We start from the raw sequence: 13,806 nt of genomic DNA, 5'->3' as shown, positions 1-13,806 counted from the left end.
TAATCTTGGTTGTAGGTTCTTGCTGTTCATCACTTTGAATATTTCTTGCCACTCCCTTCCAGCCTGCATAGTTTCTGTTGAGAAATCAGCTGACAGTCGTATGGGTACTCCCTTGTAGGTAACTAACCGTTTTTCTCTTGCTGCTTTCAAGATTCTCTCTTTGTCTTTTGCCCTTGGCATTTTAATTATGATGTGTCTTGGTGTGGTCCTCTTTGGATTCCTCTTGTATGGGGTTGTGTGCGCTTCCTGGACTTGTAAGTCTATTTCTTTCACCAGGTAGGGAAAGTTTTCTGTCATTATTTCTTCTAATAGGTTTTCAATATTTTGCTCTCTCTCTTCTTCTGGCACCCCAAAAATTCGGATGTTGGTATGCTTAAAGTTGTCCCAGAGGCTCCTTACACTATCTTCATATTTTTGAATTCTTTTTTTTTTTTAATTTCTTTGTTGATTTCAGAGAGGAAGGGAGAAGGAGAGAGAGACAGAAACATCAATGATGAGAGAGAATCATCGATTAGCTGCCTCCTGCACGCCCCCCACTGGGGATTGAGCCCGCAACCCAGGCATGTGCCCTTGGCCAGAATCGAACCTGGGACCCCTCAGTCCACAGGCCGATGCTCCATCTACTGAGCCAAGCCGGCCAGGGAGAATTCTTTTTTCTTTTTCTTTTTCTGGTTGGGTGTTCTTTGTTTCCTCATATTTCAGATCTTTGGTTTGATTCTTGGGGTTCTTTGATCTACAGTTGAATTTCTGTATATTCTTTATTTCAGAAAGTGTATGCTTAATTTCTGACTGGTCCTTTTCCATTTTTTTGGCATTCTCATTAAGGTCTTTGAAGGTCTCACTAAGCTCCTTGGAGGTCTCATCAAGTTTCTTGGCAGTTTTTAGAAGATTCTTGAGTAACCTTATAAATGTGGTTCTGAACTCTATGTCGTCCAGTAGTTTGCTTTCCTCCATTTCTTTCATTCGTAACATGTTTCTCTGTCTCTGCATTTTGCTGCTTCCCGGTGTTGATGGAATGGCTTTGTGTGGTAGGTGACCTATAGGGGCCAGTAGCTCAGCCTCCCCAATCACCTGAGGTGGATGCTCTTGGTACACCCCTTTGTGGGCTGAGTGCAAAGTCTTGGTGTAGTTAAGCCTTGATTGCTGTTGGTACACTGGGAGGAATTGACCTCCAGGCCAATTGGCTGTGAGGACCCGCTGTGTCTATAATGGAAGAACTGTTGCGCTGGAGACACGCTTATGGTGCAGGACTTGTTTCAGTGGGGCTTTGGTGCTCACTGAGTCTGCCCCTTGAATGTGTCACTTATGGATGTGAGGAGTTGAAATCTGGTGTCTCACACTGACCACTAGGTACACTGGCTTCTGAATCTCCAATGGGGTGCAGGTCAGCTACTGTCTGAGGCCACCCAGCAGGCGCTACAGTGAGAACTACAGTTTTTCTCCTCTTTGCTTGGGGTTTGGAGGTTTTGGAGCTGTCTGACCCAGGCTGCAAGTTTGCTAGGTTAAGCTGCAATAGGGCAGGCCATTCATATGCTAAAGCCGCTGCTTGGAGCTTAGGTGGGTTTGTAGGTTGTGCAGGGCGGGGTCTCAGGGCGTCACTAGGCTAGGGCGTGGCAAACAACGATGGCTGCCAGTAAGCCGGCTCTGCATTTCTGACCACATCCCCACGTCCTGCGCCCCAACACAGTAAACAATTATTCCTACGCGCAGCCCTGCAAGCAAGCCTCCCTAACTTCCCGACCCAATGGCCAGCTTCTCCCCGTAGGAGTTTGGGTCCTCTGCGTCTCCCCAGAAACTGGAGTTTGGAGTAATCGGGAGCTTGTCTCCCTTCGGGTTGAAAAAAGCAGCGCTCCCAGTCACCCGCCGCCAGCCCAATACGCGCGCCTCCATACCTCAGCTTTTCAGCGCTTGTGCACATCTCAATGTGCTTTTCTCTTTCCTTCTAGTTGTAGAACATCCACTCAGCCAGCTTTCCCGTGGTTCTGGGTGATAGACGTTTTGTCTTTTAGTTTTAGTTTTGAAATTGTTGTGCGAGGCAGCAGTTTAGGTGTTTACCTATGCCGCCATCTTGGATCCTCCCTTCTCTCTTTGTCTTTTGCTCTTGGCATTTTAATTATGATGTGTCTTGGTGTGGTCCTCTTTGGATTCCTTTTGTTTGGGGTTCTGTGCACTTCCTGGACTTGTAAGTCTATTTCTTTCACCAGGTGGGGGAAGTTTTTGGTCATTATTTCTTCAAATAGGTTTTCAGTATCTTGCTCTCTCTCTTCTTTGGGCACCCCAATAATTCGGATGTTGGTACGCTTGAAGTTGTCCCAGAGGCTCCTTACACTATCTTCAAATTTTTTTATTCTTTTTTCTTTCTGCTTTTCCAGTTGGATGTTTTTTGCTTCTTTGTATTTCAAATCTTTGACTTGATTCTTGCGATCCTCTAGTCTGCTGTTGGATCTCTGTATATTATTTTTATTTCAGTCAGTGTATGCTTAATTTCTAGTTGGTCCTTTTTCATATCCTTGAGTGTCTCACTAAATTTATCGGGCTTTTCTAGGGAATTCTTGAAAAACCTTATAATCATGGTTTTGAACTCTATATCCAGTAGTTTGTTTTCCTCCATTTCTTTCATTTGTGATCTGTTTCTTTGTCTCTACATTTTGGCTGCTTCCCTGAGTTGACAGAGTGGCTTTGTGTGCTAGGTGTCCTATAGGGCCCCATGGCTCAGCCTCCCCAGTTACCTGAGGTGGACACTCTTGGTGCACTCCTTTGTGGACTGTGTGCACAGTCTTGTTGTAGTTAAGCCTTGATTGTTGTTGGTATCACTGGGAGGAATTAACCTCCAGGCCAATTGGCTGTAAGGATCAGCTGTGTCTATGATTGGAGAACTTCTGTGCTGGAGACACCCTTCTGAGACAAGACTTGCTTCAGTAGGGCTTTGGTGCTCACTGAGTCTGCCCCCTTAGTGTGTCCCTTATGGATCTGAGGAGTTGTAATTTGGATAGTCCTACTCTAACCCCAGGGTACACTGGCTCTTGGATCTCCAAGGAGGTGCTAATTTAGTCTCTGCCTGAGGCCACCCAGCAGGAGCTATGGAGAGATCTGCAGATTCCTCTGCTTTGTTTGGGGTTTGGAGGTGCCCAGATGAGGCCCAGCTGTGAAGCAATACAAGCTGCTGTGGGGCTTTGGGCCTTCTTTTGGATGTTCTGGGTCTTTCTGACTCAGCTGCAGTTTGTTAGGTAAGTTTAGATTTCAAAGGACCAGGCCATTCATATGCAAAAGCCTCTGTGCTCAGCTTAGATGGGGCGGAGTCTCAGGGCGGAGCAAACAGCAATGGCTTCCCATCAGCCTGCCCTAAGAGACCCCCGGATCTCAGTGTCCCTCAGTAATTGCTGCAAGCACCTCTGAGAGAAAGCCGCCCTCATGTTCCGCCCACTTCCAGACAGTCCAGTTTCTCCCCATATGAGTCTGGGTCCTCAGAGTCTTGCCCGGAACTGGAGTTCAGAGCAGTTGGGAGCTTGTGTCTCCCTCCTGCTTGAAAAAGCAGCTGCGTAGTCAGTTGCCAGCCCTCTCCACGCGCGCGCCTCCGTATCTCTGCCCTCTGCACCTCCTGTGAGTCTCAGTGAGCTTTTCTCTTTCCTTCTAGTTGTAGAATTTCCACTCAGCCAGTCTTCCTGTGGTTCTGGATGATGTCTGTTTTGTCTTTTAGCTGTAGTTTTGAAGTTGTTGTGCGAGGCGGCAAGTTCAGGTGTTTACCTATGCCGCCATCTTGGTTTCTCCTGGGGTTATCTTTTCTATTGAACAGATATCTGTAAGTCAACATATAACCTCTTAGTACAATAATTTAATGTAATAATGTAATTTTCTTACATTAGTGGTTTTCAAAATATAGTCCCCAACCTGGAAACCTCAACATCATCTGGGAATATGCTGGAAATGCACATTTTAAGTTCCCCTACACAGACTTATTTAAAAATCCTGGCCAAAACCGGTTTGGCTCAGTGGATAAAGCGTCAGCCTGCGGACTGAAAGGTCCCAGGTTCGATTCCAGTCAAGGACACGTACCTTGGTTGCGGGCACATCCCCAGTAGGAGGTGTGCAGGAGGCAGCTGATCAATGTTTCTCTCTCATCGATGTTTCTAGCTCTCTCTCTCCCTCTCCCTTCCTCTCTGTAAAATATTAATAAAATATATTTTTAAAAAAATAAAAAATAAAAATCCTGGCGATGGAGAAACTAAGATGGCGACATAGGTAAACACCTAAACTGCTGCCTCACACAACAATATCAAAACTACAACTAAAAGACACCATCCAGAACCACAGGAAAGCTGGCTGAGTGGAAATTCTACAACTAGAAGGAAAGAGGAAAGCACATTGAGACTCAGAGGAGCTGCAAAAGGCTGAGATACTGAGATGCAAGCATGCGCAGAGAGGACAGGCGGCTGAGTGCACAGGCAGCTGGCTTTCTAAAGCGGGAGGGAGACGGAAGCTCCAGACTGTGCTGAACTCTAGTTCCGGGCGAGTTTCTGGGAATCCAGACTCCTTCGGGGGGGTCTGGACTGTCATGAAAAGAGAAAGCACACTGAGACTCAGGGGAGCTGCAGAAGACAGAGGTCTGGAGGCATGTATAATACTGGTTTGGCGGTGATGAACTCCTTTAGCTTTTTCTTATCCGTGAAGCTCTTTACCTGCCCTTCAATTCTGAATGATATCTTTGCTGGGTAGAATAATCTTGGTTGTAGGTTCTTGCTATTCATCACTTTGAATATTTCTTGCCACTCCCATCTGGCCTGCATAGTTTCTGTTGAGAAATCAGCTGACATTCGTATGGGTGCTCCCTTGTAGGTAACTAACTGTTTTTCTCTTGCTGCTTTTAATATTCTCTCTTTGTCTTTTGCTCTTGGCATTTTAATTATGATGTGTCTTGGTGTGGTCCTCTTTGGATTCCTTTTGTTTGGGGTTCTGTGCGCTTCCTGGACTTGTAAGTCTATGCTTAATTTCTAGTTGGTCCTTTTTCATATCCTCAAGGGTATCACTAAATTTATCGGCCTTTCCTAGGAAATTCTTGAAAAACCTTATGACCATGGTTTTTGAAATCTATATCCAGTTGTTTGCTTTCCTCCATTTCTTTCATTTGTGATCTGTTTCTTTGTCTCCACATTTTCGCTTTTTCCCTGAGTTGGTAGAGTAGCTTTGTGTGGTAGGTGTCCTCTAGGGCACAGTCCAGATTCCCCGCGAATTAGTCTGGTTTCCCAGCGTCTCGCCCGGGACTGGAGTTCAGTGCAGTTGGGAGTTTCCTTCTCCCTCCCGCTTTAGAAAGCCAGCCGTGCACTCAGCCGCCGTGCACACAGCCACCCATCCTCTCCACGTGCGAGCCTCCGTACCTCAGCCTTTTGCAGCTCCTCTGTGTCTCAATGTGCTTTCCTCTTTTCTTCTAGTTGTAGAGTTTCCACTCAGCCAGCTTTCCTGTGGTTCTGGATGGTGTCCGTTTTGTCTTTTAGTTGTAGTTTTGACATTGTTGTGCGAGGCAGCAGTTTAGGTGTTTACCTATGCCGCCATCTTGGTTTCTCCCCTCTAAAAGTGGGTTTTTATTTTTATTTTATTTTTATTTTTTGTGTACACATTTAGTTTTATTGTAACAAAGCAACTTGTACACTTTTAATGTTTAAAACTGAGCATCATCTTTTCTTTCCAGTGAAACAAAAATAAAATTTAAAAATAAACAGAACAAAATTACAATTGAGAAATGTCAATTCTGAATAAGATCCTACAGGTTTGGCTGATTCTCCCATAGAGTGGCAGGGCTCAAGTCATCATTAAGAGAGAATTTTATTTTAAAAGTGTCATCTTAGACTGCAAGGATGTCCGTTAAACATCACAATTAAACATGCCAAAGGAGAAGCCATGTTGTCAAAATGCGCACTTAACCCACCCAAACATCTCAAACCCACCCTTTGCTCACCTTCTATACCCCCCCCCTTTTTAAAGTTTTTTTTTCCTTTTTTTAAACAAGAGAAAGTAGACAGACACATGTTGGTAAATGCTAACCGTCCATATTCACATAGCGGCACAGTCTAATCTCTGAGCCCAATATACAGAGAAAGGAGGAAAAAAGCTAGAATTCTATGCACTACTACACAGGGGCTTAGCAACCTCCAGCTCCCAGCAGAGCTAAGGGCTCAGGTGGTTTTTCTTTTTTCCCACAGAGCACTGTGGTGTTGATTCCATTAAGTTTTTCTTGAGACAGGAAGGGATAAAAATGAATTTGGAACAGAAAGGGGCAAAGATTCTTTTCCCACTGTATCCTGCTCAAGGTACACCCCCCCCCCCCAAAGAAGGTGAAAACCATGGTGTAAAGGAGAGAAAAAGAGACCTCAAAAACAGGGCGACTGATCACAAGAGCTGGGGGAAAAAAAGAAAAAGGAAAAAAAAAGACTGAAACTTGCTCCCAGGGACTGGAGAAAATTAAAAAAGGTTGGAATCCATCAGTGTTCATTAGTCATCTTCTCCTTCATCTTCCTCTCCTTCTTCCCCCTCACCATCATCATCATCTTCTTCACCTTCATCCTCATCCCCTACTTCATCAATATCTTCCAACCCTTCCTTTTCATCATCATCATCATCTTCTTCTTCTCCTTCCCCTTCTTCATCATCCATGTCAGGAACCAAGCAGTACTGTAAAGGATTTGGCCAAATGTCATCTTTGATGACTTCTCCTAACTCATCTGCACCTGCATCAGAATGGTCAGTAAACCAGGTAAAGAAGCTTTCTGGTTCCTCATGCTGTCTCTTCCTGCTGGCTTTATTCTGTGTTTGACTTCAACGTTTCGTCAAATCCTTTCCAGATTTCCATTTGATTTCAGTGGACTTTGAAGATGGATCACCACTCTCATTCAGATGAAACTCTTTGGAGAGAACTTTATTTTCGAAGTAAGGATTTTCATCAAAATAAAAATCTATTCTGTAACCTGATTTAATATCTTCAAATCCTGTCACTTCAACTCTTGTCAAATAATGCAGCGCCTCTTCATCCTCTTCCCCAAGAAGTGCAGACACTTGTGGATGGTTGACAAAAGTTGTTACCCAAAAATCTGGGATTTTGGCGATCAATTCTGACCTCTTCTGAAAAAATGGTTGGTGGAGTTTGTTATATTTCTGTTCTACTCCTCACTGGCTTGTTCATTAAGTCTGTCTATTTCATTTTGTACTTCATCATATGTTCAATCGCTTCTTGCTGTTCTTTTTCTCCTTTCGGCACGTCTGGAGGGGTCGGCTTCTTCTCCGGCTTGGGGGCTAGAGCCAGTTTTGGTTTCTTTGTTTGAGATGGGAGCAAGGACTGGCATTTGGGGGCCATGCTGTGAGGCAAGTCCGAGGATCTGATCGCTGGGAAGTTGCTGGGCTCGAAGGTGCGCTGAGCACTCTAAAAGTGGGTTTTTAATCAAATTTTTTCTTTAAGCTATCAATAGGATGAAATTGAAGTTGAACCATTCTTATATTCTTATAAAATTTTTCTTGACCCTGACAACCAAGGATGGAAAGTGGAGACTACACAGAGACTGATAGAAAGTGCAGAGACCTGAAAGGGCTGGCGGGGCTCCTACAAACGGCAGCTGAAGGTCTGAAGGGATAGCTCAGCTGTGGGAGGTTACCACTGAGAACTATGGGGTCTAAACTCCAAGCTGGCTCCCCAGGCCAGAGAACCAAAACTGAGAAAGGTGCCCACAAAACATATGGCTGTCAAAAGCAGCAGGGTTCTTGTCAGCCAGCCAGAAACACTGTAGATGAAGGCACCCTCTTAAAGGGCCAAAGAACAAAATTTCATGTTCAGCCACTCACCTTGGGCTCCGGAAGAGGGAGGGCGGAGTGGACTGGAGCTGTGGGAGGAGAGTCCAGGAAGGGGGATTTTGGGGTTGGAGCCCAGAGGGCAGCGACCCCAGTTTCCTGTGCTCAGGCATTGCCTCACCCTGCAGAGGACATCTTTCTCCTAGGAACTTTGCTACCCAGGAAGTTTATGCCTGGGGGAAAGGCAGTTGCCCCACCCTGTTGGAAGACCTCTCATCCCACCCTGTGGTCAATAGCCTGAGGCAAATCAAGTCTGGGTGTCAACTGAACTACAGGCAGAGGTGGATCTCTGGAGGCTCTGAGTTTTTGCCTGATTCCCTGCTGGGCCCAGGGCTAGGAAAAGCAGACCCTGGTGCACATCTTGGTCCTTTCCAAAGACACCCAGCCCCAGAAGAGGGAGCCACAAGCTATGGATTGCTGACAGCTCCAAACAGAGTACTCAGGACCAGTCAGAAATAGCATCAGACATTGCCCTGCACTAGAGATTGGAAGTCATGGCAGATCTATCTAATACATAGACACAAACCCAACAGGAAGCCAAAATGGGGAGACAAAATACAACCTCCAAATGAAAGAACAAGAGAATTCTCCAGAAGAAGGGATAAACAAAATGGAGACAAGAAACTTATCAGATATAAGTTCAGAATAATGACAGCAAAGATGCTCAACAGCATGAGAAAAGATAGAGTAACTATGAAAAAAGACAAGTCGGAAATAAAGAATGACCTGGCACTAATAAAGAATACATTGGAAGGCATACACAGCAGATTAGGGGGAGCTGAGAATCAGACCAGTGAATTAGAAGATGAAGGGAAAAAATCACTCACTCAGAGAACCAAAAATAAAAAACAAGAGGACAGCTTAAGGGAGCTGTGGGACAACATGAATCATAACAATATTCACATAATTGAAGCACCAGAAGGAGAAGAAAGTGAGCAAGGAATAGAGAATGTGTTTGAAGAAATAATGGCAGAAAACTTCCCTAACTTGGTAAAGGAAAAAGTCACACAAGTCCTGGAGGCACAGAGAATCCCATGCAAAAAGAACACAAACAGGCCCATGCCCAGACACATCATAATTAAAATGCAAAAAGTTAAAGACAAAGAAAGACTCTTAAAGGCAACAAGAGAAAAGCAATTTGTTACCTACAAAGGAGCTCTCTTAAGGCTGTTAGATGATTTTTTCATCAGAAACTCTATTGGCCCAAAGGGAATGGCATCAAGTATTCAAGGCAATAAAAAGTAGGCATCTGAAAACAAGATTACTATATCCAGCAAAGCTATCATTCAAAAAAGGCTAAAGGAGTTTATCAGCACCAAATTAGCACTGCAAGAAATGCTAAAGGAACAACTATAATGAGAAGAAGAAATAGAGAGAGAAAGAAACATAGGCATACAGAATTAAAAGGGCAATAAATAAGTACCTACTAATAATAGCCTTAAATGTAAATGGATTAAATGATCCAATCAAAAGACATAGGGTAACTGAATGGATACAAAAATATGACCCAATTATATGTTGTCTACAAGAGACTCACCTCAGAACAAAAGACTCACACAGGATGTGATTAAAGGGATGGAAAAAAATTTTCCATGCAAATGGAAAAGAAAAAAAAAAGCTAGAGTAGCAATATTTATACCTGACAAAATAGATTTCAAAATGAAGGCCATCACAAGAGACAATAAAAGTCACTACATAATACTAAAGGGATCTATTCAACAACAGGATATATGCACCCAATATAGGAGCATATATATATATATATATATATATATATATATATATATATATATAACTTCTAGAGGCCTTTAAGGGAGAGATCAACAACAATACAGTCATAGTAGGGGACTTTAACACCCTGCTGACTTCACTGGATAAATTTTCCAGTCAAAAATTTAACAAGGAAACTGATTCTAAAGGACACACAGGATCAGATGGATTTAATTGACATTTAATAGAACATTTCACCCCAAAGCTGCAGAATATTCATTCTTCTCAAGTGCACATGGATAATTCACAAAGATAGACCACATGTTAGGACACAAAAGAAGTCTCTATAAGTTCAAGAAGATTGAAATCATATCAAGCATCTTCTCAGATTACAATGGAATAAAATTAGAAATCAACTATAATAAAAATACTCAAAACGTTAAAACAGCCTTAGCTGGTTTAGCTCAATGGATAAAGCATTGGCCTGTAGACCAAGAGATCCTGGGTTCTATTCCAGTCAAGGGCACATACCTTGGTTGCAGGCTCCACTCCGGCCCAGGCCCTGGTCACGGTGCATGCAGGAGGCAACCAATAGATGTGTTTCTCTCACATCGATGTTTCTCTCTTCCACTCTCCCTAAAAAACAATGAAAAAATATCCTTGGGTGAGGATTAAAAAGAACAACAACAACAACAAAGCCACATTAAAACACATGTTATTAAACAATGAATAGGTTACCAATAAGATCAAGAAAGAAATAAAAAACTTCCTGGAAACAAATGAAAATGAACACACAACAACCCAAAATCTCTGGGACACAGCAAAAGCAGTCCTGAGAGGAAGTTCATAGCACTAGAGGCCTACATTAAAACAAACAAACAAACAAACAAACAAGACAAATAAATAATGTGAAAACTGACACCACAGAAATAATGCTGGACTTCGGGCATTTTTGGGCATCAAGACTGGTGGTCTTGTTCCTGCATCTAGAAGGGTTCTGGGATCTGGAGAAGGGGCTGTGCGTAAATTTAAGAGTCCAGAGACGAAACATAATTTTGAAAGGCATTTGTGTGTGTGTTGGGGTTGGGGGGGGCAGAGGAGCCTGGCTAAAAAAACCAAGTTCCCCTTGTCTCAGAACCCTTTGCTTTTTATTAACACAATTTGTCCTAAGGCAAGGTGGAGATATACACATCAAAGGCCAGGGTTAGTCTACAGAGTCCATTGTCAGATTGGGGAATTGCCTTTGGCTGTTCAGGTATTTGGCCAACAGGAGGGAATAACATGTAGATTAAGATGCCCTGAGCTGTCTTGCAGCAAGCAATCATCCTTTTCAGGTTTGGGGAAATGCCTTTAGCCATTCCAGCAGGCAATAATATATGTGACTCAGCCCTTGTTGAGTCCCCAAGTTCCATCAACCTTTTGATGAAACTCTTGCAATAATGACATGCTAGAATTGGCTTCTGGCACAGAAATACAAAGGATTGTAAGAAAATACCATGAGCAACTATGAGCCAATAAGCTGTACAATATGGATGAAATGGAAAATTTCTAGAAAAATTCAATCTTCCAAATCTGAATCAGGAAGAATCAGAAAATCTGAGTAGGCCAATAACAACTGATGACATAGAAGCAGTAATTAAAAAAAAAAAAAAAATCCCAGCAAACAAAAGGTCTAGTCCGGATGGCTTCACACAGGAGTTTTACCAAACACTCAAAGAAGAACTAACACCTATACTCCTCACACTATTCCAAAAAATCCAAGAGGAAGGAACACTTCCAAGCTCTTTTTATGAGGCCAGAATTATCCTAATTCCAAAACCAGATAAAGACACTAACAGGCGTCCTCAAACTACGGCCCGTGGGCCACATGTGGCCTGCCGAGGACATTTATCCGGCCCGCCGGGTGCCGCTGCCTGTCCTGCTTAGCAGCCGACTCGTCCCAGGCCTGCAGTGCGCATAGGAATTTGTTCATAGTTTTTTTTTTAAACTATAGTCCGGCCCTCCAACCGTCTGAGGGACAGTGAACTGGACCCCTGTTTAAAACGTTTGAGGACCCCTGCACTACAAAGAAAGAGAATTACAGGCCAATATTGTTGATGAACATAGATGCTAAAATCATCAACAAAATATTAGCAAATCAGCCCAAACTGGTTTGGCTCAGTGGATAAAGCATCAGCCTGTGGACTGAATGGCCCCAGGTTCAATTCCGGTCAAGGACATGTACCTTGGTTGCGGGCACATCCCCAGTACAGGGTGTGCAGGAGACAGCCGATCGATGTTTCTCTCTCATCGATGTTTCTAACTCTCTATCCCTCTCACTTCCTCTCTGTAAAAAAATCAATAAAATATATTAAAAAATATTAGCAAATCAGATCCAGCAATATATTAAAAAGATCATATACCATTACCAAGTGGAATTTATTCTAGGGATGCAAAGATGGTACAATATTTGCAAATAATAAATGTGATGCATCACATAAACAAATTGAAAGACAAAAATCACATGATCATATCAATAGACCCAGAAAAAGCATTCGACAAAATCCAACACCCATTTTTTATTAAAACTCTTAGCAAAGTAGGAATAGAGGGATCATATCTCAACATGATAAAGGCCATATATGACAAGCCTACAGTGAACATCATACTCATTGGGCAAAAATTAAAACCATTTCACCAAGAACAGGAACAAGACAAAGATGTCCACTTTCACCAAGTCTTATTCAAAATAGTACTGGAAGTCCTAGCCACAGCAATCAGAAAAGAAAAAGAAAAAGCAGGCATCCAAATTGGAAAGGAAAAAGTAAAACTCTCATTATTCACAGATGACATGATATTGTACACAGAAAACCCTAAAAACTCCATCATAAAACTACTAGATTTAATAAATTAATTTGGCAATGTAGCAGGATACAAAATTAACACCCAGAAACTGATGGCATTTTTATACACCAATGATGAATTCTCAGAAAGAGAAATGAAACTAACAATCCCATTTACCATTGCAACTAAAAAAATTAAAGGTACTTAGAAATAAACTTAACTAAGGAGGCAAAAAACCTGTACTTGGAAAACTAAAGGACGTTGAAAAAAGAGATAGAGGAAGATATGAACAAGTGGAAAAACATACCATGTTCATGGATTGGTAGAACCAACATCATTAAAATGTCCATAGTGCCCAAAGCAATCTATAGATACCAACAGCATATTTCACAGGTCTAGAACAAATGCTTCAAAAATTTATATGGAACCAAAAAAGACCCCGAATAGCCACAGCAATCTTGAGAAAGAAGAACAAAATTGGAGGGATCACAATACTGGACATCAAGCTATATTACAAAGCCACCATAATCAAAACAGCCTGGTACTGGCACAAAAACAGGCATGTAGATCAATGGAATGGAACAGAGACCCCAGAAATCAACCCAAGCCATTATGCTCAATTAATATTTGACATAGGAGGCAAGAGCATACAGTGGAGTCAAGACAGTCTCTTTAGCCCAGTTGGTGTGGCCCTATGGTTGAGTGTCAGCCCATGAACCAGGATGTCACAGGTTCAATTCCTGGTCAGGGCATACGCCTGGGTTGTGGGCCTAATCCCCAGATGGGGGCTTGCAGGAGGCAGCCAATCAATGATTCTCTCTCATCATTGATATTTCTATCTTTCTCTCCCTCTCCTTTCTTCTCTGAAATTAATAAATATACATATTTTTTTCCGAAACCGGTTTGGCTCAGTGGATAGAGCTTCAGCCTGTGGACTGAAGGGTCCCGGGTTCGATTCCGGTCAAGGGCATGTACCTTGGTTGCGGGCACATCCCCAGTAGGAGGTGTGCAGGAGGCAGCTGATCGATGTTTCTAGCTCTCTATCCTTCTCCCTTCCTCTCTGTAAAATATCAATAAAATATATTTTAAAAATAAATAAATATATATATATTTTAAAAAGACAGTCTCTTCAATAACTGGTACTGGGAAAATTGGACAAATACATGCAAAAAATGAAACTAGACCACCTACCAACTTACACCATACACAAGAATAAACTCAAAATGGATAAAACACTTAAATGTGGTCATGAAACCACAAAAATCCTAGAAGAAACCACAGGCAGCAAAATTTCAGAAACCTCTGGTAGCAATATGTTTACAAATACAGCTCCTAGGGCAAAGGAAACTACAGAGAAAATAAACAAATGGAATTACATAAAAATAAAAAGCTTCTGCACAGCAAAAAATACCATCAACAAAATGAAAAGAGAGCCTACTGTAT

The 13,806-nt window shown here is 42.5% G+C and overlaps 1 pseudogene across 1 annotated transcript; it reads right to left on the bottom strand.

Moving 5' to 3' along the window:
- Positions 1–6,356: 6,356 nt before the first annotated feature.
- Positions 6,357–7,461, bottom strand: LOC308246116 (protein SET-like; annotated as a pseudogene). Its single transcript has one exon. The product of its transcript is annotated as a protein SET-like (transcript).
- Between the last annotated feature and the right edge of the window lie 6,345 nt (positions 7,462–13,806).

The sequence above is a fragment of the Plecotus auritus genome (genome assembly GCF_963455305.1).
Source record: "Plecotus auritus genome assembly, chromosome: 1".
Taxonomy (NCBI): domain Eukaryota; kingdom Metazoa; phylum Chordata; class Mammalia; order Chiroptera; family Vespertilionidae; genus Plecotus; species Plecotus auritus.
The sequence above is the reverse complement of the archived record's forward strand: the minus strand, read 5'-3'. Positions and strand labels throughout refer to the sequence as shown.